Below are 27,593 nucleotides of genomic sequence, written 5' to 3'. Positions count from 1 at the left end.
GAGAGGAATATGCATTAGAGCCGTTGTCAAGACTAAACATTTTCTTTGCACACCTTGGATGACACTCTAGCTCTTTCCTGATGAAAGTCACTACCGTTTTGTCCCTCTCTCTGCCATATGGTAACCATCAATCTTAACCTGAACTCAAATTCCTTTTGTTCTGTGCAGGGTCCATTCTCATCAATACTTAAAGCAGAATGTAGGATATGTTGATTGAAATTTCTCTCGGCCATCAAGCTTAGAGAGAAATATTTCTTATAGAAAAAATGTGGACTCCTTTAAAATGGTAAAGTCATTATTGTCTCCAATAACCAGAAGAAAAGTTGTGAGCTACCTGTGGAGTTATGTGGGAATCCTTAAATTATGGGAGGGCAATTTGCATAGCCATCATCCACTTACCATTCACCACAAAGGGAGTCCTCAGAGACTGAGTGGCTTGAGCTTTAGAGAATCGCAAGTCGGGGCTCGTGTCCCACCTTGTCATTTACTGTCACATCAGTTTGTTAAGCCTTGGGGCTTTTAAATAGCAATCATAGGTTAAGTGTAAAGCTTTGTAAGGGTTGGAGAGACGTAACTGGAAATATATAAAACATGTTTCTCACAAAATAAAAGAAAATCAATGAGTGACATTATTATTGTTGAAAGACAAAAATAATTAACTAGCTAATTAATTCATTCATTTTAAAAAGTTAAAGCATACAGATCCGGTAGAGGAATGGCAGAACATGGGGAAGAGGTGGGTTGTGATTATAAATGACCTTCCTCAGGGATTTCTTAATAACCTTTTGCTCACCATTCTAGAGCCAAGGGCTATCTCTGGAATCATCCCAACAGAAATCTCACTGAGATGGAGGGAACCAAACCAACCTACAAGTCCCTTTATTACCATGAGGAGACAAGAGGTAAAGATCTGCAGCCTGCATTCTTGAGGCTGGATAAATGGCTCCAGAAGGTGTTTTTGCTCTGCACGTGGCATGGCTCTGATGGAATCAGAAGTCTTACCTGCTTTCTCCCAATCTTCTTGTTGGTATTTTACTGAAAGTTATTTATCATCTCCACTCCCTTATAATGGTACCATCATCTGACTAGTCCAAGACTGGTACCCTGAGTTCTGATCTTCTCCATTGTATTCTCTGCATTTAAGCTGTACCCTGCCAAGGGAACTTCATTTCAGTTAAAAGCTTGTTAGAAATGGACTCAGTGGCTCTCTTAGGGCTTCTATTGCTCTAATAAAATACCATGCCCAAAAATAATTTGAGAGAGGTTTTATTTCATCTTACAGTTTGAAATTCATCAATCCAGAGAAGTTGAGGCAAGAACTCAACGCAGGAATCTAGAGGCAGGAGCTGATGTAGATGGCTTGGAGGAATGCTGTTTAGAGGCTTGCTCCCTGTGGATTGCTTAGCCTACTTTCCTATGGCACCCAAGACCACCTACCAGCAGCAGCTCTGCCTGCAGTGAAGCTGTATCCTCCCACATCAATCATCAATCAAGAAAATATCCTACAGCCCTGACTACAGGCTAATCTATGGTGGCATTTTCTCAATTAAGATTCCTTCTTCCCAGCTGACCACAGCCAGCATCGTGACTTAACCCCAACACACTGGGACCCCACTGAGAGGCTGCTAGCATTAATCCGCAGTTATCCCTGATGAATTCCAATTTAGGAATGGGACAAGAGAGGTGACTCTGTGGGTAAAAGCACTCTGTACCCAAGCCTGATGATCTGAGCCCAAGCCCTAGAAATCACAGGAAGGTAGAAAGCGAGAACCAACTATATAAACTTGTCTCTTCACACCACACACATGCTGTGGTACACACACATACATATCACACATACACACAATGCTGATGATAAATATTATATATGTGTGAGAGGGACAAAAATAATTAAAGAAGAAGAGGTCAGAAATTTGAGATCAAGTAGAGGAAATAGGAATTAGAGTTGAGGAGTCATAAGAGTTATGTAGCTGCAATGTTCATGTATGAAGTTCTCCAAAAATAAATTTAAAAATAAATACAGATCAATGGGAAAATAATATTTTTTTTTAATCTAAGAATCACTTGAGACAATTGGAGCACAAAGAATTTGGGAATCCAATGACTTCTGCCATCAAAATGGTGACCTCCTATGTTAGCCGTAGCTGGATCTGATCACTGTGCTCCTGAGAAGTTTCATCTGCAGAACCTTGGTGACACTAGGACAAGACTGGATCACTAGAAACAGTTCTCGGGAACTCTCCGTTACAGACAGAAATGACCTTGTCTAGAAAGCCATATGCAAGGCCATGGCTTGGGCCTAGGGGCTGCCGAGAACTTACAGAGTGCATGCTGAAGGGAACAGAAGATGGTGCATCTTCATTGAGGGTGGCATGTCTGTCGATAATCAGACATCACAGGGGCAGTGTTCATGGAGAAGTAACCTGAGGAAATAGGAACACAGCACTCAGGCAGCACAGACATTGCTCACCCCAATCAGAGCTAAGAATGCCTACAGAAACCGAGAAAGCCGGCAACACCACCATTCTGGAATGCCTGCTTCTCTCCCTATTTGCAGAATTTCAATGACAGCTTCCAACAGATGGGTGGCTTCCCTCTTGGATGCCAGTACAACTAGACTCTTCTACTAAACTGTCGAAGAGCATAACATTAGTGCTCCACCCAAACAATAGTAACCAGCAAAGTCAATGATTTTTATAGAACACGATTTTACACAAAGCACATTTAAGCACATATAAAGAATAAATAATGTCATCAACTGTAGCTTGTTGGTTTTTTTTTTCAAGTTAGCTTTACTCCTCAGATTTTCTTAGAATGCTTTCCAAATCACTCAGCATCATAATTACTTTAGAGTCAAAGCCTCCTAGGGGTTGCTCTGAATTTTAAGCCAACTTAGAATCAAAATCCTATATTGCTCTCCCCAACTGCCAGCTGGAATTGTTTCCATCTAGGAAATCAAGATTTCCCTCTTTTCTAGCTTAATTCTGAAATAACTCCTCACAGCTTTCTGCCACACTCTTTCAGAGTGCACCTTTCCGTTCTATAATTTAAGTAGAAAGGAAACAAGGAAACTGTATCAGAGTTCTCCATTGGCCTTTGTGAGGATTCATTCGTCCTTCTTCCTCCTTCTGAAGGACGCCACCAGCAACTCTGGAAAGAAACTGAAAGACATTTCCTTCCTCATGTTGCTTATCATCATTATTATTATTATTATCATTATTATTATTATTATCATCATCATCATCTCTTTTTATTGGATATTTTATTTCATTACATTTCAAATGTTATTTCCCTTCCTGGTTTCTCCTCTGGAAACCCCCATCCTATCCTCCCTCCCCCTGCAGATGAGGTTACATCTGCAGATGATATGATAGTATACCTAAGTGACTCCAAAAATTCCACCAGAGAACTCCTACAACTGATAAACAGCTTCAGCAAAGTGGCTGGATATAAAATTAACTCAAACAAATCAGTAGCCTTCCTCTACTCAAAGGATAAACAGGCTGAGAAAGAAATTAGGGAAACAACACCCTTCACAATAGTCACAAATAATATAAAATACCTTGGTGTGACTCTAAGCAAGTGAAAGATCTGTATGACAAAAACTTCAAGTCTCTGAAGAAAGAAATTGAAGAAGATCTCAGAAGATGGAAAGATCTCCCATGCTCATGGATTGGCAGGATTAGTATAGTAAAAATGGCCATCTTGCCTAAAGCAATCTATGGATTCCATGCAATCCTCATCAAAATTCCAACTCAATTCTTCATAGAGTTAAAAAGGGCAATTCTCAAATTCATTTGGAATAACAAAAAACCCAGGATAGTGAAAACTATTCTCAAGGATAAAAGAACCTCTGGTGGAATCACCATCCCTGACCTCAAGCTGTACTACAGAGCAATAGTGCTGCATTGGTACAGAGACAGCCAGGTAGATCAATGGAGTAGAACTGAAGACCTCATGTTGTTTTTATCCCTCCTTTGTCCTTGCTTGCTTTGATTTCTTCTCAATCTTGTCTCTTATTTAAAGAATTATATTAATACATCTCCCCATCATGGATAGCCACCTTTGATGTTTTAGTTGCACAGTAAGAGTCTGTTCCAAAGGAATTCAACAGTAGATCCATTAGGTTGTCAATCCAATTCATTTCTGTCCTGCGTTCGGTTTCCATCCTATCTGAACCTAAATTTCTTCAGGTGCTCACCCTGGTTTGTTTGTTTGTTTGTTTGTTTGTTTGTTTCAATTGTTTGAAGGGTGCAGAGAAAGGCAGCTCCACCCACATCACTAAAGCTCTGTCCTCTCTACTGAAGACAAAGCAATTCTTTGTCAGGAGTCAGTTTATGGATGCCCCTGTGAATTTAACTCTAGCCAATGAGACCTGAAAGAAAAATCTACCTGAGGTTTCAAATAAAAGTTGGCTTTCTCCATTCTGAGAAGGAGGTGCTGAGAGAGGGTAGGCTGTCTTCTTCTTTGGGAGAACTCCTATAACCTGTCTTGGTATCTAAAAGTGCAGTGGGCCTCTTAATAACAACACAGAGTAGGGTGTGGAATGAAGAAGAGGCCAAAGGTAGGTTGAAGTCTAAACTGTGATGAACTCAGTTCAGAGCCTGAATGACTTTTATGTTCTCAGGTAAAAGAATCAGTTCTTTATGGTTCTTTCGCACTGGACGGGGTCTGCTCTGCTACTGGAAGCCCAAACATCCTACTCGGTATCAGCTCCCTAAAGCAAATGGAAATGTTTGGCAGAGAGTTTAGAACATGGACTTAACTTGGTTGTGTGGCCATTTTCCTTGTACTAATGCGGGTGATTGCTGGCCCTATACTATGATAAGACAAGGCACAGGCAGTGTTTATTCTGTAGTGGACACTTACATTTGCAATTCTATTAAATGTTAGCTAGCAGAGTGGTTTGTGAAAATAGTCTACTGTAGATCACTGAAGGTATTTTAAAGCAAAGGTAACATCGTTTAAAATCCCAATGACCTAAACGCTCCTAAGAGATAAACCCAGAGGTTGCAATAATGACTTCCAAAGAAATTGACACTTTAGCAGAATTATTTCTTTGGTGGAACCAATGCCATTTTGTTGGGATATAAGATTCAAGGAAGGGTGCTTAGTGGGATAGACAGATTCAGTGACAGCCATGTAGCCTAGAGCTGCATACATTCCTTGTTCATGATTCCAACCCATTACATCCAGAGCCTTGTCTATTAGGATAACTTAAAGTTAGAACTGGAACCTAACTTTGCTTGAATCTTCTTAAGTCCTAGTACTACTCCAAATATATTTACACCTGCAGTCATTAATATTTGTATAGATTTTGTGATTTGCAAACCCCTTTCACATTTATTACTTGGCTTAACTCTCCCCATATCTCTAACAAGATTTTAAAAAAATCAGCGTTACCTTATAAATGAACTGAAGGCAAAGAAACACATTGACCAAGACGGTGCTAACACATGAAAAAGATGGAAACCAAGGCCTTCTGACTCCGTTCAAAGTTTCCCCTTCACTCTGGCTCTCCCCTCCTCCCCATCCCCGTAGGCTGTAACAAATTTGAAGTGATGCTACTGATCAGGCAGCAATTGGTTTGAAATAAGAAATCTTTGTATTCAAATAGAAACATGAATATTTGAAAATTGCTAATTTGGGCCAAATGTTGGGCTTAAGATGATTGCCAGCCCTTTGGTGAACACAAACTCCCTTAAACCATTTGCTCTCATGTAACATTTAGCTTAAGATGTAATACACAATACACATATAGTGTTTCCCATGTACAATGTTTTCCAGCTTCTAATTCACTTTAGGCCATCAAAAGGGAACATAAAATAACTCCAGAGCTCTAGACTTCTGCAATTACCTTGTGGAGAGGGAAAGGGAAGGCTGGGAAGAGTTTTTACAACTGAGAAAATCCAGATTTCTTATTAGTCATGGTCTAAAACTGACAACCCCCTGCCTATGCAGCAGGCCTCCCTCCACCGGCCCCTTACCCGCAAACTGCAGCTGGCAAAGCCTGCTGGAGAACACATTTTTTTTTCTGCCTGGCAAGCCATCTCCAGACCTGAGAGGAGAGCCCATTTTTACACAAGCTGGACTGCTCCTCATGGCCTCAGGGGCAAACTACCACCCAAGAGGGCAAGAGTGACGCCCACAAAGCTTAGCCAGCTGCAGCTCAGGCCTCTGGCCCTGGCATCTAGCCAGCCACGGCCCACCAAGACGTGGAGCCGACACCCAGGTCCTTCCCCACATATGAGCTTCCTTTCCCTAGCAAGAGCTCATGGGTGAGCTTAATGAGTTTGCTTTGAACTATCCCACGTTTACCACGCCCAGTAGCCTCTGTTTATCCAAGCTGACCACAGTCGGGAAATTCTGGTGAATGAGATGGCCAGGGCTCTCTAACCACCAGAGCTGGAAGAACATGGAGGAATCACAACTTATAGCTTCATGGGGAAAGGAGCACGTAGCTTTTGAAATGTCAGAATGGGCCCCCAGCCTCAGGTATACCTTTCCAACAACTATTCATCTCACTGAACGTAATAAGGTGAAACTATTGTTATAGACAAAAACCTAAAGGTGGTCCCTGTTATCTTTGACAGAATACCCCCCTTCTTCCATTTCCTCTATACCATTTCTTTGTATCTCACTACCCCATGCTATAAACGCCTTCCCTTGACAAGGCACAGCCTAAATTCTCTCAGCACTCCCCCCGCCCACTTTTACCTCCCCTATTTCCCAAACTGAGGCGTTTCCCCCCTAGGCATATAATAATGATTGCTTACAAATTTAAACCCCCACCAGAGGCCTGGGCTCCAGATGCAAATTGCTCAGAGCAACATGGTTAAAACCTTTTTATACCCTTTTCCCGGGAGGACAGAGACATTCCGTCCAATCAAGGTTCTAGGCCTTGGCTTCATGCACAAGCACAGAAGAACTGGTTTGAGTTTACATTTCCACTTGTGCAGTGTCTTAAATCAGGCTCCTTGGAAACAGATTCTGAAAGATGGAAAGCTGCCCATGGAAGGTTTGCTGGAGGATGCTGTCAGGATATCAAGAAGGGAGAGAGGCAGGGTTGGATGAAGAGAGTAACTACACCACTGTGTGACTGTAGCGGAGACTTTAGAAAGCCCTGTGATGGGCTCTGAGATTGTAATAAGAGTATTCCAAATTGATATAAGACTCCAGACCTTGTAATCTTCCATCAGGCCGTTGATTGTCTCCTAGAATACAGTGCATCCCTTGTGCACAGCCATTTTCAGGATGCAATTCCTTTTGAGGTACAGAGCAGTGAGCCAATAGCCACCCCTGTTGCAGGTGAGGATGATGCATCGTTTGTGAGCAGGGATCTGGAAGATGAAAAGCAATACCCATCATATGCCTCCCCTTAGGCTCCTAGATACGTAGTTTAATAAGAAACCTGCCCCACCTAAGGAACTTTTCCAGGAATGGAGTTGATTCTGCTTCTTCTGTTTCTAGAAGAAATTCACAGAATGAATTAGTAAAAGAAAATGCTGCTTCAGTTCATTTCAAGATGGAAAGGGAAACCCATCTTTCTCCTCTTTCAGCATATTTATTGGAGACTCCCTTCATTGTCTTTGGGTCTCTCCCCATGGCTGTTCTAGCCTTAACCGCCCTGTGGTCACACCAGTCTTCTTAACTGAGCCACAAGGCCACTATCCTTTCAGGATCCTGCTCTATGAGATGCCCTATCTCCCACCCCTTTGGGCTTCTGGGAGCCAGTCCCTATTACTGTTATTCATGTTGCTGCTCCTCTTGGCTTTTCTATAGAAGTCAGTCAAATGGGGAGACGTCTGGTCTTATAGACTACATACACTCTAACACCCTCCCCTTACTTCTGGTCTGTTATTCTTTGCCATCTGTCAGATCATCAACTTCAGTTAGGGTATCTACATACACTTTCACTTTCTCCAATGCTCCAAAGAGTCATTTAACCAAACATTGTCATCTCCTGCAACCACTGATAGTATATAGAATTTCATACCACTGGAGTCCATATTGGTAAATAGCCCCCTCAATGTTCCACCCATCCCCTGGGATCCAGTCTCTTGTATTCTCTCTAAGCCCCTGCGATAGACATTGACTAAGTTCTAGAGTTTCTGTGGCATATGGGTTTCTCCTCCCCTAAAATAGCTAGTTCTTTCCCATCTGCTAATAACAGAACTCAATCCTAGTTAGTGGTCCAATTGGTGTGTAGTGGTTTAAATATGTTTGGCTCAAGGAATGACACAATTATGAGGTATGGCCTTATTGGAGGAATTGTGTCACTATGGCAATAAGCCCCTCCTCCTAACAACACGGGAGCCAATCTTCTCATAGCAACCTTCAGATGAAGATGTAGAACTCTCAGCTCCTCCAGCACCATGCCTGCCTGGATGCTGCCATGCTCCTGCCTTGATGATAATGGACTGAACCTCTGAACCTATAAGCCAGCCCAAATTAAATATTGTCCTTTTAAGAGTTACCTTGCATTATGGTGTCTGTTCACAGGAGTAAAACCCTAACTATGATAAAAATTGATACCAGGGACTAGGGTATTGCTGTAATAGGCCTGACTATGTTTTTGTTTGGAAGAATGTGGATTTGGGGAGTTTGGATTTGAAAAGCTGTGCGATGCGTTAAGTGGGCCTTAATGGACCATCCTAGTAGGAATATGGAAGACTGTGGTGCTGAGGGTGATTTGAACTGTGTAAGCCTGCTGGGCCAAGAAGGTTCAAAGGAGAAGAATGTTAGTGTGTGGTCTAGAGACTATTTTTGTGATGTTTTATTGAAGAACATGGCTGCTTTTTGCCATTATCCAAAGAGTCTGCCTGAGGCTAAGGTGAAGAGATTTAGATTAATTGCTTTGACAAAGGAAGTCTCAAAACAGCCTGGTATAAATTCTGCTGTGTGGTTGCTAAAGTTCAGTCTCACGAAGAGTGTTTTAATGAAAAGGAGCAAGCTGAAAAGGGAAAAATATAAAATACATGGTTTGTGTAATAAAGGGGCACCAGCAAATGAAATGAAGCTGAATCCTAATTTCAAGGAGATAAACAGATTAAGGGAGGGGTGACTTTGGGGCAAGCTAAGCTTAGGTCCAAGAATAGTGGTACACATGTTTAATCCCAGGAGGCAGAGGCAAGCAGATTTCTGTGTTCAAGGCCAGCCTGGTATAGAATAAGTTCCAAGTAGGGAAAAGCTAAAGTCCAGGGGTGGTGGTACACAACTTTGATGCCAGCATTCAGAAGACTAAGCCATGCAGATCTCTGAGTTCAAGGTCAATCTACAGAGCAAGTTCCAGGACAGCCAAGCTTAGGCAGTGAGGGACTTGGGGGGGGGGGCAGCTGTTAATAAGAATGACGGGGCTGTGGTCTAGCCCCAGCAAGCAGCAGAACTTGACAGCTTCACCATATGACTCTGGCTTTACAGTCAATAATAGAAGGAACTACTGAGACAATTGATGCTAATCAGCCGGTGCCAAGAAATTCGTGGTGATTAAGAAGAGACCAGTTCACTGAGGTGAAATCTTATGAGAAGTGTTTTCTAAGAGCAGAAAGAAGCTATGTTTCAGAGGTAGCCAAGGTTCTACCTCGTACTACAGTTGTGTTAGAACCACCCAGGTGGTACTAGTTTTGAAGGTAATGAAGGATTCATGGAGAACAGTTGAGACTTGGCATAGTGAGTGAGAGGCCAGGGAAGGCCACTGGTGAAGGTGCAGCCTCAGTTGCAGTTGACAGCCCAGTACTGAAGGGGTCATGCAAAGAGGTTGAGGCTTGGCACCACAAAGAGAGTCTATGAGAGGCAATTGATGAAGCCTAATTGCAGCAAAAGACCCCAGTCTTAGAGATGCCAGAACTATAGGATGATCACCAAGAACAGCAGCAGCAATGGAATGGATCAACCTGAGCTTAGAGTCTTACGGAGGGCAAAGCTAGAGATGTGACACCAACCCATTGGAGGAGCCCAAAAGATCATGTGTGAGTCGCAGACATTTGGAAGAAGAAAAAGTAACATTTGAGGTTGCCTTGGAGACCCCAAAATGTTTAAGATGCCAGAGCCATGGAATATCTGCTGAGGAAAGCTGCTAACAGGGAGTGAAACCAGCCCTGGAGAAAGAAGTTTGTTGCAGTCAACAAAGATGAAAAAGGAGCTGGAGATCTGAAGACCACTTTGACATCAGACATGGAGATGCTAAGTTTGAAGTTTGCCCAGCTGATTTCCTGTCTTGCTTTGGGGATTACAGTTAAGTGATCAGATCAATCTCAGAAAAGACTTTGAACTTTGGACTTTTAACATTGTTGAAACTGCTATAGACTATGGGGACTTTGGAAATTGGACTAAATGTATTTTTTATTATGCTATGGCTAGGTATGGCCCCTATAGACTTATGCATTTTAACAAGCCTATGGGGGTCAGGCAGTGGAATGTGGTGGTTTGTCTATTCTTGGCTTAGGAAACGGCACTATTAGAGGTTTGGCCTTGTTGGAGTAGGTGTGACCTTGTTTGAGGAAGTACATCACTTTGCAGGTGGGAAATGAGCCCCTCCTCATAACCACATGAGAACCAGTCTTCTTCTAGCAGCCTTCAGATGAAGATGTAGAGCTCTCAGCCCCTCCTGCACCATGCCTGTCTGAATGCTGCCATGCCCCCCCTTGATGATAATGGACTGAACCTCTAAGCCTGTAAGCCAGCCCCAACTAAATGTTGTCATTATAAGAGTTGTCTGCTAAAGGGATCTGCAATCCTATAGGTAGAACAACAATATGAACTAAACAGTACCCCCCCCCAGCTCGTGTCTCTGCATATGAATCAGAAGATGGCCTAGTCGGCCATCAATGGAAAGAGAGGCCCATTGGTCGTGCAAACTTTATATGTCTCAGTACAGGGGAACTCCAAGGCCAAGAAGTGGGAGTGGGTGGGTAGGGGAGTGGGGGGGGGAGTGGGGGGGGACTTTTGGGATAGCATTGGAAACGTAAATGAAATAAATACCCAATTAAAAAAAGAACATTAATATATATACATATACATATACATATACATATACATATACATATACATATACATATATATATATATATGAATGAATTGTCTTGGGTTATGGTGTCTGGTCACAGAAGTAAAACCCTATCTGAGACATGGTGTGAAAAGAGAGATTAATGAATGAATAGAGGTATAATGAGGCACTGTCATATAAGTGTCCTGCCCACCATGTGAGCTCTTTTTCTGTACAACCATGAAACAAGGAAAGTAAGACAATTATTTCATAACCAGGAGATAAACCTCTTCTATGGGCCAAATAAGTCTGAAAGAAATTTGAACTCACATATGGTAGAGTACTTTCTTGCACGTTAGTCCTTTATCTTGGCAGAGGTTCTCCAGGCTTTGAAAGCAGTCTTCTCTGAAGTTCTACCTCCCAAACAATAAGTTCTCTACTCTATCTGCTTTCCAACTAGAGAAAAATTAAAGCTACTTTAAGTACTGCTAAAGACCCCTCTGGCTTTCATATGACCCCTGAAATGACGAATCATCGCCCTGAAGTTGTAATTCTCCCTCTTCAAGGAACTAATGGCCCTCAGCCACAGTCACTAGACTCCACAGTTTTCACTGTGCTTTTCACAGTTAGCAGCCAAAGATGCTAGTACAGTCCCTTTCCTTTGCATCTCATTCTGGTTAACTGCTAGGGAAGGCTTGACTGTTGCCCTGCCAGAGACAACCCCATGGCAATGGCTATGGCCAGCCATCAGTGAATGGTGACTCATATTCCACTTTACAGTCTTCTTCCGGAGGCCATATTCTCTGCTAACTAGATTCACCTGAACTACCTGCACTTCCTAAAAGACAAAGGTTTTTTTGCTTTGGTGTTTGTTTGTTTGTTTGTTTTAAGATTTTTGGTAAAAGTTTATGGGGGTATGATCATAGGGAAAAAAAAAAACTTTAATACTTCAAAAACAGTCAGGTGTAGTGGCTCACAAATAATCCCAGCTTTTGGGAGACAGGGGGAATGCTCTGAGTTAAAGGTCTACTTGGGTCACATGATAAGTTTTAGGTCAGTCTGGGATATGAGCAAGATTCTATCCCCAAAACACACACACACACACACACACACACACACACACAAACGAATTTAGGTGTAGACATAGCCAATCTGCAAGGGACAACAATGGTCTCTGAGAGTTAATTGTCCACAACTGGGTTAAGAACCCAAATTTTTGCATCCTAATGTCAGCCAGATCTGGCCTGCTCTTATAAGAAGCAAAACACTGGGTGGTTATGTGGGGGGTAGCATTCTCAATAATGTTCACCTGAAGAGTCAAATTGCCTTGGTGGGGCCACTGCACTGAGGAGAGGATGTGAACCGAGCACTAAGTACCCACTGCACAATGACACCACATCTAAGCCACAGTGTCAAAACGGATAGATTTTTCTAAAGTAATCTCAAGTCTCTCCACTGTGTTCAACACCTCCTCAGTTGTACTGACCTTGTGTCAGCTCTCAGAGCCCACCTGTTGCTGGCTTGACCATAAGTCCCACTTTCTCTGAATTATGTATGCCTTGTCATTATTCACTGGTCAAGACTCAGGCCTTCCTTGCCTAATACACACATGTCAGCTTTGTCTCACACCTGCAGTAATCCTTCATTATAACACTTCACATATTTCCTACCTAATTCTCAACATAATCTGTGAACGTTTTTGCTTACTTATATGTGGTCTACTTCTCCCTCTAGAATATAAGCTCTGTTGGTCCATGAAACACATTTAGCTATCTGTTATGGTATTCTCTGCTCCTGGATTGCAATTAAATGGAAGCACAACAAACTTTTGCTGAATGAGTGAACCAAAGCAGAGAAATGACAAGATTGATAAAGACAAATGAGTCACAGATCATAAACAAGGTTGTATGAATCAATTGCTGGGTTTGCAAAAACCCTTCTGAAAATATGCAGGCCCATTTAAAGGAGACTGACTATCAAGCACAGAACTTCTGTCCTCCTGCTGTGTATGTAAAAAATACCCAAGACTGTCAGCTAGACTTTTATCTATGCCCATGGCAATTCATATCCAGAATGACATTGTCCTAACATTACTAGCATCATATCTGTAGCCGCTGACCGGTGAGGTCTATGGAAATCTAGAGTATGTTGGTACAAATCTGAACCAATACTTCTCCATATTTTTATCTTCAGCCCAATGTCAAGCTATGATTGGAAAAAAAATGTCCTTATTAAAGTGAGACCTAGTAGATATGAGAATCTGTAGAAGGAGTCACCTGTAGATCACAGGGTGTTTACTGGCAGCTGCTGATCTCCACTATTGAAGGTATCATTCCTCCCTCAGGACACATCCCCACAGTTTCAGATCCCAACCAGCAGACGGCATCAGAAGGTCGACGATCTTCACTAGCCATTAAGTAGCCATTGGTAAGGCAACCTCGCCAGGTTTCAGTTTCCTTACAAGAAAGATGAGAGTTGACACAGATATAGTAAGAAGATTCTTGAGTTCGAGTTGGGCATGAACTTGGCTCTGACAGGTGTCTTTGCGGTCTTCCACAGGAGCATCATCATCCTAAGCTTCAACATATGATCTGTTGGCCAAGGACAAGCTCTGATGTCTTCCCAAGTTCCCCCCCCCCCCCCCGTTTAAATGATCAATATTCTTTCTGTATATGTCCCCACGCCTGATGAACAGAAACCCAAGCCTTCTGAAAGTGAGGTCGATTCTTATTCCAGCAACTTTTTCTTGGGAAGTTTCAGGTATAAAGAAAAGGGGGTTTGGCAAACAGATGACTGAGCCTTGTTTAAACTAAAGCTCTGTCAAAGTCATGGCTGTCGGGGCATTGCCTGTAGTTATGAGTTTCAAATGCAGCATTAAAATTCTTAATGGACTTGGAAACTCATTTGAAGATTTCCTATTTATTAATATCCCCACTGATTCTATTTTCCACTCCAAATTCAATAAAGATGCTATTTTTATCAGCATATTTATTATTCATTCAATGGTATGGAGGCATCTTGTATAGATACACAGAGATGCTTTGAAGTTACTTTGAAAATTACTATTTATATTCTTTGGAGTTAATTGAGCCTGCCACTATACATCTAATTTATGGAAATCACAAAGACAGCAAGTTGCGAAACAAAAGTGTATTTGGTGCATAATATTGGGTTTTATGCTCTCTAATGCAATGGAATACAGGCTATCAAAATGATCTTTCTCTCTAACTGTAATGGCTGATTCTTATTTATGACTGCATATTATATATAGCTGGATCCATGCAAGCTGATAATATAGTCAGATGCAGCTATTTTTGCTAGTAAAACCAGGAGATAAAGTTACTTAAGTCAATATTTTGGTCATTTAAGCACTGATAACCACCCCGTGTATGTATTAATGATGATCCATTTCACAACATATCATTATCTGGATCAATTTGTCTATTCCCTCTTTATATAGATCCAACTGGCTCAGCTTCTATTCACAGATGTAAAGTACCATCAGCGCACATTACCTCTTAGTACTTATTGCCTCAAATATTGATTTTTAATCTTTTTTTGTCAAACAAAATGTGTGCTTTCATTTTGTGCTACAAGAATACACACACACACACACACACACACACACACACACACACACACTGGGCAGGAACGATGACACTGTATAAAATGTTCTCTAAAATGAAGGAGCTCTTGGCTTGAACATTATAACTTGTAATTTACGTTTGTTTCAAGAAATAGAAGCTGATGGTGGCTTCACCAAATAAGGAGAGGTGGGGAGATATGCATGGGAGAGCTGCCAGGTTATTATCTTGAATACAAAAGAAAATGAAATAAGGACTCAGAAAGCAAAGGAACTAGGGGACTTTCCAGGACATCCAAACATTGTGTCTTTACTGTGTTCCCAACACTGTCTATACAACTTCAAGGTGTTCTATCATTCATCCCTCAAATCAGTTTCATGAGATGAGTACCACCATCTCTACTATAGAGAAAAAAGAACCCAGGGAAAGAGAAATTAAGTAATAGCCTTGTCTTAGTTACTATCCTGTTGCTGTGAAAAGACATCACAATCAAGGCAACTCTTTATAAGAAAACATTACATTGGGAGTTTGCTTAGAAGGTTAATCCATATCGTCAACCAGAAAACAAGACAGGAATGGCACTGAAGCAGTAGCTAAGAGCTTCCTGATCCACAGGCAAAGAGAGAGATTAGACCTGGCATTGGGCTTTTGGAACCTCAGAGCCCACGCCCTGTGACACACCTTCTCTAACAAGGCCACACCTCCTAATTCTTCCCAAATAGTTCCATTCCCTGGTAAACATTCAAATATATGAGCCTATGGGTCCATTCTCATTCAAACCACCCTAAGTCCCAAAGTTACAGAACTAGTTTCTGAGAACTAACACTCCAAGCTATTTCCTGTGTGCTGTTGTCTTTATAGGGCCAAAAGTGACAGCCCCACTAACAACCATTCTTCTTATCTCAATGTTTATGAAGGGATGGTCTTCCTCATGAGGTAGAAAGGACCCTATGATACAACCCTGGGGCCTGTCGTTATAAGTTGAGCAGCCCCAACCAAGTGAGGTAATTTTTTGCACAGTGGTATTTTGATCAATGATGAACCACATATACAATGGTGTGACACAATTTATCTATCATATGTTTGTGGTGACATTAGTATAAGCAAGCCCATCACACATTAATTACCTAAAAGAACAATGCAGACATATATAAGGTACATACACTTAATAATGAACAACTATGCAACTGCCCTATTATTTACCATATTATATTTATCATTATTTTTAGAATGTATCTCTTCTATTCACAAAAAGAAAGTTTGAGATTGGAGAGATGTTTCAATTGATAAAGTACTTGCCATGAATACATGAGAACCTGAGTTCAAGTGTCAGAACCCACATAAGAAAGCTGGGCATAAGTGATGTATGCGCTAAACCCTAACATGAGAATGCAGAGACAGATGGACCCTAGGGCTCATCACCCAGCTTATTTGCTAGTTAGGTTCCAGGTCACAGAGAGATCCTGACTTTTAAAAAATCATGGTAGATATTACTCCAGGTTAGTAAAAGGGTAATTGTGAGGTTCTCCTCCAAAATCCATGCATGACTTTACTAGACCTGGATAGTTGGGTAGGTTTCTAATACCAGCATGATTTCCCTCTTGTTGAGTAGGTCTTAAGTCCAATGAGAACTGTTGTTTACCACAAAGGTATGCATACCACTACCGTACCTTTGGGAATAATTATTGTGCCATACTGATGGTGGTTGTGGTAGTTGTTGTTGTTCACAGGCATCGTAGACAAGTAGGACTTTTAGTTGTGTCCCTTCTTTGAAAACTTGCATAGCACCTTCTTGTACCATGAAAGCTAGTATTCTTGGAGGAGGCATTCAGGTCAGTTCTAGCTTTGGATCCTGTTTTAAAAGTGCATGGTGTCTTCAGCAATAGGGAATTAATTTCCATCTCTAGTAGCCAATCAAGGGCTATAGCAATAGTCTGTAATATTTCAGGAGTCTCTTAGACAATCCTAACCAACAATAAAAGAGGGTTTCTCATGCCTCATACTGAAGATTTAGATAGATAGTTTGCCTTTAGATCTTGGAGGAAACATTGTCAGGCTTGATGGTAAACTTTTATTTAAATTAGATAGATAGATAGATAGATAGATAGATAGATAGATAGATAGATAGATAGATAGATAGATAGTGTGTATGTGTTGTGTGTGTATGTGTATGTATATGAATGTGTCTTATAATGGTGTCTTTAAGATTTTTCTGATTGAAATGACATTATCTGCTGAGAGTAGTACCTTGATTCCTTCCTTTTTTATTTGTATCCATTTTATTTCTTTCTCTTGCCTTATTGCTCTGGCTATAAATTCAACTCCTTCATTAAATAGGAACAGAAAAATCCACCATCACTGTAATGCTGCAGACTTAAATAGAGCTCACAGCCTAGGGGGTAGGCTGGCCCAGTTTAGCTTGAGGTGACTTACATACAGAAGAATGATAAATGGTATAAGAATATTGCTTATACCAATGAGGGTTTATGGTTGCTTGCTATTACAAGAATATGTTTGAAATTATCAGATCTAGTAAAAAAAATTAACTCAATTTAATTATATGTGTATATGCCTTAAGATACATAAATTAATATATTAAAGCAATGCCTGATCAATTTGTTCTGTGAAACAATTGTCTTAAAATGTACACAAATGAACTGGATAGCAATTATAGAGTTTTCTATAACAATTATTAAATCTGCTCAGAAATTTCACTCCAACTCACAAATACCCAGTCTCAGCCTCATGGCTATAGAGCAAGAGTTTCAAGATATCTATCAGTAGCTGGCTTATTGTAATATTCAATGTCCATGAGGCTATAACCTCTGGCTTAATTAAATTATTAAATCATGTCAAAATTTTGCCCCTTTTTAAAACTGCTTTACTTCGATGATTAGCTGGCGCTATTCAAAGTCTCTTCAAGATATTATGTCTGTCAAGCTCTTCTCTACCTGCAGTGATGTATTCCTTCTCTCCGATTACTTGATGACGTCATCCCGAAGCCCAGCTGAGCATTCCTGCCAATATTCCCATGGTCAACCACATTTCTAAGACATGCAAAAACAGATGTTAACTTCGATATGTTAAGGAGAGTAAGTCCTCTGCGCTCGTTCTCTGTCAAGGCTTCCCTGGGTATCAGGTGTTGGAGTAGCCATACAATAGCATCTTACAGACCTACCTAAACAGCTCAGCTAGGGTGCGCTTCATGGGAATCCAGTGTAGAATTACTTCTATGCATGGTAAAGCCAGTGTTAGTCATCCTGGTATAGCAACAGTCCTTAGAAACACTCACTGGGCCAACTTGTCTGGCCCAAAGACAAGAAGCAGATGTCATGTCAAAAATATCCACAGGATGTATGGCACCCAGCATGAAGTCTGTGGGCACCGCAGAAGAAACATAATTTGAAATATATGGAACCAGAAGCTAGTTTGTGGGAAATTCTTGCAATCATCAGAAATGTAAAATTGTAAGTAGAAGATTTGGTTCTTATTAATGTTTAATAAGAACAGAAGTTCACTCTTATTGAGGAAATACATTCACTAACACAGCATATACAATTATAAATGTGCCATTTATTTTTTTTCTTTTTGATGGGAAACATATGAAATAAATTTATCAGAATTCTTGGATCTACTGGGGGAAACCCAGAGCAGTACCACAAGCTGACTGCAGCAGCCTTAACAGCTCAATTACAAATGAAACTCGCCAGCGGTTTGCTCGAGTCTGACAGCCAACCTGACAGCAAATGACATTACCAAGAACAAATTATTAAATTCAAAGGGACTTTTCTGGACTATTTCTACTGTTTTAAAAAGTTAAACAAAATGAATTATCTTTATGCTCTCATATGGAAGATGATATTACAAAGCCATTGTCTTATGAAGAGTGTTTTCTGAAGTTTGTAGAGCTTAGATTGTTTATCGGTTTTTAAAAGTAACTCCCCCCCCATACACACACCTTATTCAAAATTATCATTCATGGGCAGATGAGTTGCCTCAGTGAATAAAAATATTTGCTGTACAAGTCTGACAATCTGAATTCGATCCCCAAGAGTCATGGCAAACCCTGACTCCCTAACCCTGTCCTCTCACCTCCATTCATATGCCATGGCACACACACACACCCTCACACACATACACCACAGATGTCTACACACCTTAAAAATACAATAAATTGCATTTTTGCAAGCAAAATACTCCTCTTTTACCATTGAGATAATTTTACACTCTGCATCTTAAAATGAGGTTCTTAAAATTGATTGCTAAAAGGTTTCTTGAACCCCAAGTGATCACGGCAATGAAGCCTGCGGTGAATCAATGTTTGTGTTCTGGGTAACTCAGATAGTCATGATTCCCCAACCAGCCCTCTTCCCCTGGCTCTTCATTGGCATCACAGACCAGCAGAAAGGAAGACAGAAAGGAGGGGTGGAAGACAGTTGTAGACCCTATTGCCAAGGACCAAATACTAGCTCAATTTGTAGCTACATATGAATATGGCTACTGTGCCTCTCTCATGAAGAAGGCATTGTAGAAACTGGAGAGAGGGCTCAGTGGTTAAGAGCACATCCTGGTCTCCCATCCCTCCAGCTGAGTGACTCACAACTCCATCTCCAGGGAACAGTTCCCTCTTCTGGCCTCTATGGATTCTGCATACTCATGTAAATATATACGACATATACACACGCACACGCGCACTTGTACACACACACACATACACACAAACACATACACACATGCATACATACACAAATTAAAACTAAATAAGTACATTTCTAAAAACTCATTATAATAAAGAACTCATCTATGAAAGCCTATTTAATATCAACACTTTGCCCATATTGACAAACCCTCCCCAGAGTCTGGCTTCTGTTGCATATAATTGTCTGCCCCCATTCAGTGCTGAGATCTTCCCCTATTCCCACACTGTGAAACACAAGGTCTGCTTCATATAATTCTCTCAATAGCTTATCTAGCCACAAGGGGAGATGAAAGAAGTGAAACTCCAACCCCACGAAGCTATGACTCTGCTGTCATCTTTCCAATTCACTGAGGCCCCCAACGAGTGGTTTTGCTTCCACTTCACATCCATGGAAGCGTAGATGATGGCCTCACAGACAAAAAGGACATCAATTAACGTAAGTGACATAATTGCTGCTTGGCTTGCTTGTTTTAAATAAACAGGAAAGCAAAAGCTATTGGGGGGAACTTAAGTCTTTGCAATAGTTATTATTCCATACCCATTGCAAATATTAAAGTCATCTGATTTAGGAGCATAAAAGCATATTTTACATGGATTGCTTTCTTGAAATTAGTGTGTTATGTTAAATTAAAAGACATTTTTATTCAGACAATTCTGATAAATTTTCCTCTCACACAACTTATGAGCTGTTTTTCATTCTTGTTACCAACTGAGCTATGAGCTGCTGAAAGTCACAGAACCCAATGATGCTTCATTTCTTTTTCTTTCTTTCTCTCTTTTTTTTTTCCTAACTTATACGGAGGCGAAGCTTTGTGAACAGTAGAGTATAACCATGCTGTAACAAAACAAAGAGCTATTGTGTTGTCTGGAGTTGGTTTCACTACAGTAAAGGGTAGAGACAAAAAGCACTCATTTCCAGAGAAAGAATTCAGAGGAAGAAAGGACAAGCCCTCCCTCCTCCCTCCAGGCTCCCAGAGGCACGAACACAATGTCTGCCATGCAGAATATAATGGCCTTCTAAGTATCTAGCAATTTATGGGTTTTGTCATTTTTAAAAGAATCATATCACCTCGGCAGAATTTAGAAATCTTTCCTAATTCTTCAAACCCTCAATAATAAATATTTTCATCACAGTTATAAAGCAACACCAACCCAGAGCCTGGAGGAGAGGTTGAACACAGGGGTCCATCCCAGCACGCTTGCCCTAGAAGTTTCTTTAGGCCCACAGAGTGAGCTAAAAATTTCTCCAGTGTACTGTCAATTAAAATCTGAAAGATTTGACATTAAAGCCCAAAATTCTGGGTTTTCTTTAGAAACATAACATCTAACCATTCCTTCCACATAACAACAATCAATACGGTGCATGGTAGCTGGCTAGCCATCCCCCCCCCCAACTCCCCACTGGAAAGAGCACTCATTCTGAACACTGTCCTGGTCTCACCGCCTCTTCATCACTACCCAAGAGTGAAGCACAGTTTTAGCTGACACTCCTTCATATACTGGAACTCCTGAGCCTCTTATAAAAAGAACAATCCTATGTGAGCCTAGAGATGGTTTAGCAAATAAGAGTTGCTCTTGAAGAAAACCCAGGTTTAGTATTCAGTACTCAGCACCTCAGAACTCAGTACTTAGCACCCATAGCTGTCTGGAACTCCATTTCCAGGAGATCTGATGCCCTCTCCTGGCCTCTGTGGGTATCTGTATGTATATGATACACATACATACACTCAAGCAAATACATTTGTATACAAATGCATCTTTTTTATCTTTGCATGTGTGTACATATGCATGTATCTGTGTGTCTATGCATACAGCTCTGTGCGTGTGTATACAATGGCACACATGTGGGAGATAAGGAACAACCTGGATCAAGTCTCACCTTTTATCTTATTTGAATCAGGGAGGGTCTCTTGTCACTACTAAGTAGACCAGGCCAGTGGCCTGTGAGCAGCCAAGAGTCTCTTGTCTTCATCTCCCATCTCACCTTAAGAGTACTGGGATTACAGGCAGATGCTACCATATCCAGCTGTGAGGATCCGAATTCAGTTCCCTGAGCTTACCTGGCAAGTGCTTTTTTGTTTTTTTCCACTGAGCCCTTCCCCCAGCCCTGAACTTCTTAAAGTAGCAGGCCTTGAACCCTGAGACCCTTTCATGCTCTAAAAATTATTAAGCACACAAAGCACCCCCTCATACGTTTCCTAAAACTGTCAGTACTTACCATATTAAGACTTAAACCTGAGAAAATGTTAAAATACAAATAGACTTTAGGTCAACAGCATTAACATATTTTAAGAAAATACTATTTTCTCAAAAACCAAGCAACAACAACAAAAAAGATAATGAGAAGACTTGCATTGTTTTATGTTTTTAAAAGAATTCTTTGATGCCTAGTTTAATCAAAACATCCATGTTCTCAAATCTGTGACATATTAGTTTGATTAAAGCATGTATGCAAAAATGACATCATATAACCGTGTGAATATTGCAGATGCAGAAGCGCGTGAGTAGCCTCTTCAAATGGCTGGGCTCTTCTTTGATGCTATACCAAAATTCAGCAAATGACCAAGCCTAACAATGAGCCACAGAATGAAAACCAAAAGCACAAGGAAATCATTGCACGCCATTACATTAAAGCCAGTGATCTGTCCCCTACTCTTGATATGTCTTTTACCCACACAAGACTGTCTAACACCATCTATCAGTCATTTGGAAAATATCAGTTTACTGAGTTACAGATCACCCAAATGTTGACACATTTCATTGTATAATATTTTTAAATAATCACATTCGTTTTCACTGTGATCTTATCGGGAAAAACAATTTTAAGTAGTGGCATGCTGTCACACTCACAGCAGTAGATGCAAGGTTTCCTAAATTTTAATAATGCTTGTAAGCCTGAACTCCATCATTGCCAACACATTATGACAGTTGTTTTCCTGGAAGTGGGAGGCTAACTTCATTCCCTTTTGAAAAAAAGATCTCCCCAATGGCCATGTTGAAATAACTACATTTGACTGTTAATCACCCTTTCAGGTAAATGTGTTCCTCAGAGGGAAAATGGAAATAAATAAATAAATCCTCCAGCAATGACACACAGCTTCTCCACCACCAGTGCACAGAAGGGCTTTCTGAACACTAGACTTAGGACTATGACTCACAGAATACACTAAAAACACATATGCATATCATTTTCAGTGGGAAAAGTAAATTGTTTAATGTAGCAATGAATGTAACAGTGCAAAACACAGGGGTTACTAGAACAAATTAGAGCCACTGCCTTGGTTGGTGATGAGAAGGTATGAGTTTTACCTACACTAGAGAAAATACCAAGACTGTGGAACAGTAATTCACCTTTATGTTGTTACAAGTGCAAGCCCAAGCTCTGAATCTCTGAGTCTCTGAATTTTTGGCTTCATGCTTTGAGACATGTCTTTCTTCCACTCCCACCAAGAGGGGCCTCAAAAGACTATGCCATGCTCTTTAGACTTTCAGCTTCCTAAATTGCGAAGAATGACTAATCTCCTTTCTTTGTAAGTTAGCCTGCCTCAAGTGTTGCATTAAAAAATACACACACCAAAAGAAAAAAAAAGTGGTGGTGTATAATAATTTTGACCTAATGGGCTTCATAAATGGGTCTCAGTCACCATGCAAGGGTCTACCAATCACATTTGAAAACGACTATAGTAAAGAGAGACTTCCCTGTGCCTGTGTCTGTCTCAGAAAGAAGAAAATAAAAGTCTCTCAGAGGTTGCTTGGTGTAAAACATCAGAAGCAACAAGCCAGGAGGACCCAGGCTATAAGATGCTTGTAGCATGACTATGAGAACCAGAGGTTGACCAAAACACCATGTAAAATGCTGGTTGTGGGACTGCATGCTTCTAACACCATCCATGGGGACTTGGAGACAGGAAGATCTCTGAAACTTGCTGGCCAACCAGCCTAGGCCAATCAGTGGGCTGCACATGCAATGCTCACTGATTTAGTCTTAAAAACTAAGGTAGACAGCTCCTGAGGAATGGCATCCAAAGTTGACCTCTTGCAGAAACACCCATATCCATGCAAGCATACACACACACACACACACAATTGAGGGGAGCAGATGATGACAAGGAAGAGGAATATGTAACCTGTGTCACCTCTGTAAGTTTCCTAACCAGCCTCAGTAGCCACTCTCTATGATTTGAGCATAGTTTGACTGTGTCCCAAGAGGTGCCTATGTGATAAGCTTGGCCCCAAGTATGATGGAATAAAGGAGATGATGGAAATTTTAAGAGGTGGGAGGTTTTATGAGGTATCCTTAGGCTATCAGGATAGCTACCTGTGGAAGAGATTAAGATAGCTCTTACAAGGTTCCCGATCTCTATAGGATTGAATTGTTATAGGAGAAAGCCCAACTCTGAATCAATACTTCTCTGTTGTCATGTTTCAAGATGTGTGTGTGTATGTGTCTTCCTTCCACACATATCACCATCCCTCCCATCACCCCTATGCAATTTAGTCAAGAGGTACCCACAACAAAACACTGTACTATGTTTCTTATGAATAAACTCCTTTTCTTTTTAAAGTTGGCCTGCCTCTAGTACTACAATGTATTGTGAAAAAGGATTAAGATCTCATTTAAGTTAACAACAATGGTCTGAATACATGTTCCAATAACCATGACTACCATACTACTTCCTACATAGAGTGACCACACTGCAGATTGTCAGCACCTCTCGTGCCTGAATAATATGGCTTACACTCTGATGACCCAAAAGAGATACAGTTTGAAAAATAAGAAAGAGTTTCTAATGCCAAACAACATACTTAGCCTAATTTCTCTATTATTCAGTAAAAAGTTAAGAGGCCTGCCTACAAATATTACCACTGTTTATGAAGACACCACTGGGAGAGACACAGGAGTGGTTCAATATATATAAGTCAAAAAACATAATATACCATATAAACAAACAGAAATACAAAAATACATGATCATATTATTAGATGCAGAAAAGGCCTTTGACAAAATCCAACACTTTTTCATGACAAAGGTTGTGGAGAGATTGGAGATACAAGGGCCATATTTCAACATAATAAAGTTCAAAGTAATATCAAGTAAAATGGCAAGAAATTAAAAGCAATCCCACTTAAATTAGGAACAAGACATGGTTGTCTACTCTCTCCATACCTATCCAGTATAGTACTTTAAGTCTTAGCTAGAGAAATAAAACAACTGAAAGAAACTGACAGGATACAAGTTGGAAGTCAAAGCATCTTTCTTTGTAGAGGATATGATAGTGTACATAAGGGACCCTAAAAATTCAACTGAGAATTCCTCACTGCTAATAAACATTCTCAGCAAAGTAGCTGGATGCAAAATTAACTCATGGATACATACACATACACACATACACACATACACACAATACACACACATACAGCACACTGAGAAAATGTCAGAGAAACAACATCTTTCACAATAGCCTTGCAAAATACAAATTATCTTGGGGTTACTCAATGCAAACAAGTAAAAGACTTGGATGTTAAAATCTCAAGTCTCTGTGGAAAGAAACTAAGGAAGATAGAAGATGGAAAGCTCTCCCATGCTCACAGATTGGTAGGATGAACATAGCAAAAATCCCGTTCTACCAAAAGCAATCTACAGATTCAACACAATCCCCATCAAAATTTCAACACAATTCTTCACACATCTTAAAAGAACAACTGTCAGCTTCATATGTAAACACAAAAGGTCCAGGCTAGCTAAAATACTCCTGAATAATAAGAATTGCTGAGGTATTACCATCCCCTACCTCACATTGTACTACGGAGCTATAGTAATAAAAATAGCATAGTATTGGCACAAAACCAAACTGGAATCAAACTGAAAACCCAGACATGCATACCTATAGACACTTTAGTTCTTTATAAAGAGGCCAGAAATACACACTGGGGAAAAAAATATAGAAGAGTCACACAGCCAAACATTAGAAGGAGCTTGAGAAGTCCTGTGAAAAGTGGGGAGAAAGGATTGGAAGAACCAGAGCGATCAGGGATACAACAGGAGATCGCAGCCCACAGAATCAACTGACTGGAACTCATGGGAACTTGCAGAGATCAGGGAACTTAGAGGGGTCTGACCTAGGTCCTCTGCAGCTATGTTATGGCTGAGTAGCTTGGTGTTCTTGTAAGAATCCTAACAGTGGGAGTGGGGGCTGTTCCTGGCACTTGCTTACTCCTGGAACCCTTTTCCTCCTATTGGGTTGCCTTGTTCAGCCTTAATGTGATGATATGGGCCTGGTCTAATTGTAGCTTGTTATGCTGTATTTGGTTGATGTCCCTGGGAAGCCTGCTCTTTTCTGACGGAAAGATGAGTCTTGGAGAGAGGGGAGGTATAGTGTGAAGAGAGAGGCTGGAGTGAGGAGAGGGAGGGGAAATTTAAGTCAGGTTGTAATATATGAGAGAAGAATAAAAAATAAAAGATAGACTCTTCAACAAATGGATGTCTGCATGTAGAAGAATCCAAATAAATCCATACTTCCCACCCTGTATAAAGTTCAACTCCAAATGAATCCAAGATTATAGCATAAAACCAGACACACTGGACCTGATAGAAGACAAAATGGGGAACATCCCCGAACTCATTGGCACAGGAAAAGACATTCTGAATAAAATGCCATTAGCACAGACACAGATAAACAACTGGTAATTGGTACTCAAGAAACTCAGATGTTTCTATAAGGCAAAGGACACCATCATTCAGACAACATGGCAACCTACAAAATGGAAAAATATTTTTAACAATTACACATATGATAGAGGGCTAATATCCAAAATATCTAAAGATTTTTTTAAAACTAGGTTTCAAAAAAACAAATAACCCAATTAAAAATGGGGTAGAGAACTAAACAGACAATTCTCGAAAGAGAAAACTCAAATGGCTAAGCAACACTTAAAGAGATGTTCAACATCCTTAGTCATAAAGGAAATACAAATCAAACTACTTAAGAGATTTTATCTTATACCTGTCAGAATGGCTATGACCAATAAAATAAGTGACAGTTCATGCTGGTGAGGATGTGGAATAAGGGAAACACTCAAAGTTGTACAGCCACCATGGAAATCAGCCTTGGTGGTCTCTTAGGAAGATGAGAATTAATCTACCTGAAGATCCAGCTACACCACTCTTGGGCATATACCCAAAGGATGCTTCATCCTACCACAGAGACACTGATCAGCCAAGTTCACTATTCCTCTATTCCTAATAGCCAGAAATTGGAAATAACCTAGATGTTCCTTCCTCAACAGGTGGATGGAGAAAGAACATGTGCTACATGTACACAATGGAATATTATTTGGCCACTAAAAACTGATGAAATCTATGGGTAAATAGGTGAAACTAGAGAAATGATCTTCAGTATGGTATCTCAGACACAGAAAATATATATTCATTTATATGTGAATATTATTTGCTAAGTCAGTGATAGCCAAGCTAAAGCCCATAGAACTGCAGGTTCAGAGGTTAGATAGCGAGTAAGTGACTAGTGGGGACAGATAGATCTTAGAAAAAGGAAATAGGACAGGATGGATGGGGCAGGGAGCTGGAATGAGAGGACCATGTGGGGAGAGGGAGGAAAAGGAGGAACAGTAGAGGGAATACAGAGAAAGACAGCAAAAATTATGGGCAATTTGAGGGGCAGTATGAAAACCTAATATAGTAGATGCTTCCTAAAATATTTTTATGTTTTAATATAAATGAAATTGCCAAATAACAAGTTAGACAGATCCTCACTTGAACATCCCTTTTCACTAAATGCAGCATCCACTACCAGGAATGAGCTTCATTTAATTGAGTTGTTGGCCAACGGAATCCCATGGGAACTCCTAAACAGTCTAGGTTGTTGCCAAGAATATCAGTTACTCTCCACAAGCTGATGTCAAGGTCCTATTGTTAAAGACACCTACATAATTCATGGAACATGGAGAAGTTGAGCTGATGCCTACATTGAGCCTTCACCTCCATATGTAAGCATCTTTGGTACAGGAAGGTACTCTACATGTTACCAAAGGATAAATGTGAACATCAACCCTTTGATCTACAATATGTTTTACCTACAAGATATGCTAGTGTGACAAAGGCACAAAGCTCGTGGGAGTAACCGACCAATATCTGATTTAAGAGCCACTCCATAGTGCTTGGGTGACCAAGAACTGGATAGCCCAGGGACTATTGGTAAGTCTAGATACTACCGGTTTATTAAAAGAACATAGCAACGAAATGACTCCTAAAGGCATTCTGCTATACTCACAGATCAGTGCCCTCTTCACCCATCATTAGAGAAGTTTC

At 40.5% G+C, this 27,593-nt stretch overlaps 1 long non-coding RNA gene across 2 annotated transcripts; it reads right to left on the bottom strand.

Annotated features, from left to right (window-relative positions):
• Nucleotides 1-259: 259 nt before the first annotated feature.
• Nucleotides 260-27,593, bottom strand: LOC115030373. Of its 2 annotated transcripts, none has more exons than XR_003835959.1 (5): nucleotides 27,556-27,593; nucleotides 7,182-7,340; nucleotides 2,322-2,423; nucleotides 1,003-1,151; nucleotides 260-574 (listed from the first exon to the last, which is right to left on the bottom strand). It is a non-coding gene; the product is annotated as an uncharacterized LOC115030373 (long non-coding RNA). The 2 variants fall into 2 exon arrangements; XR_003835960.1 differs by lacking the exon at nucleotides 27,556-27,593 and adding an exon at nucleotides 7,421-7,448.

Source organism: Mus caroli, chromosome 1, assembly GCF_900094665.2.
Source record: "Mus caroli chromosome 1, CAROLI_EIJ_v1.1, whole genome shotgun sequence".
NCBI classification, from domain to species: Eukaryota; Metazoa; Chordata; class Mammalia; order Rodentia; family Muridae; genus Mus; species Mus caroli.
The sequence above is the reverse complement of the archived record's forward strand: the minus strand, read 5'-3'. Positions and strand labels throughout refer to the sequence as shown.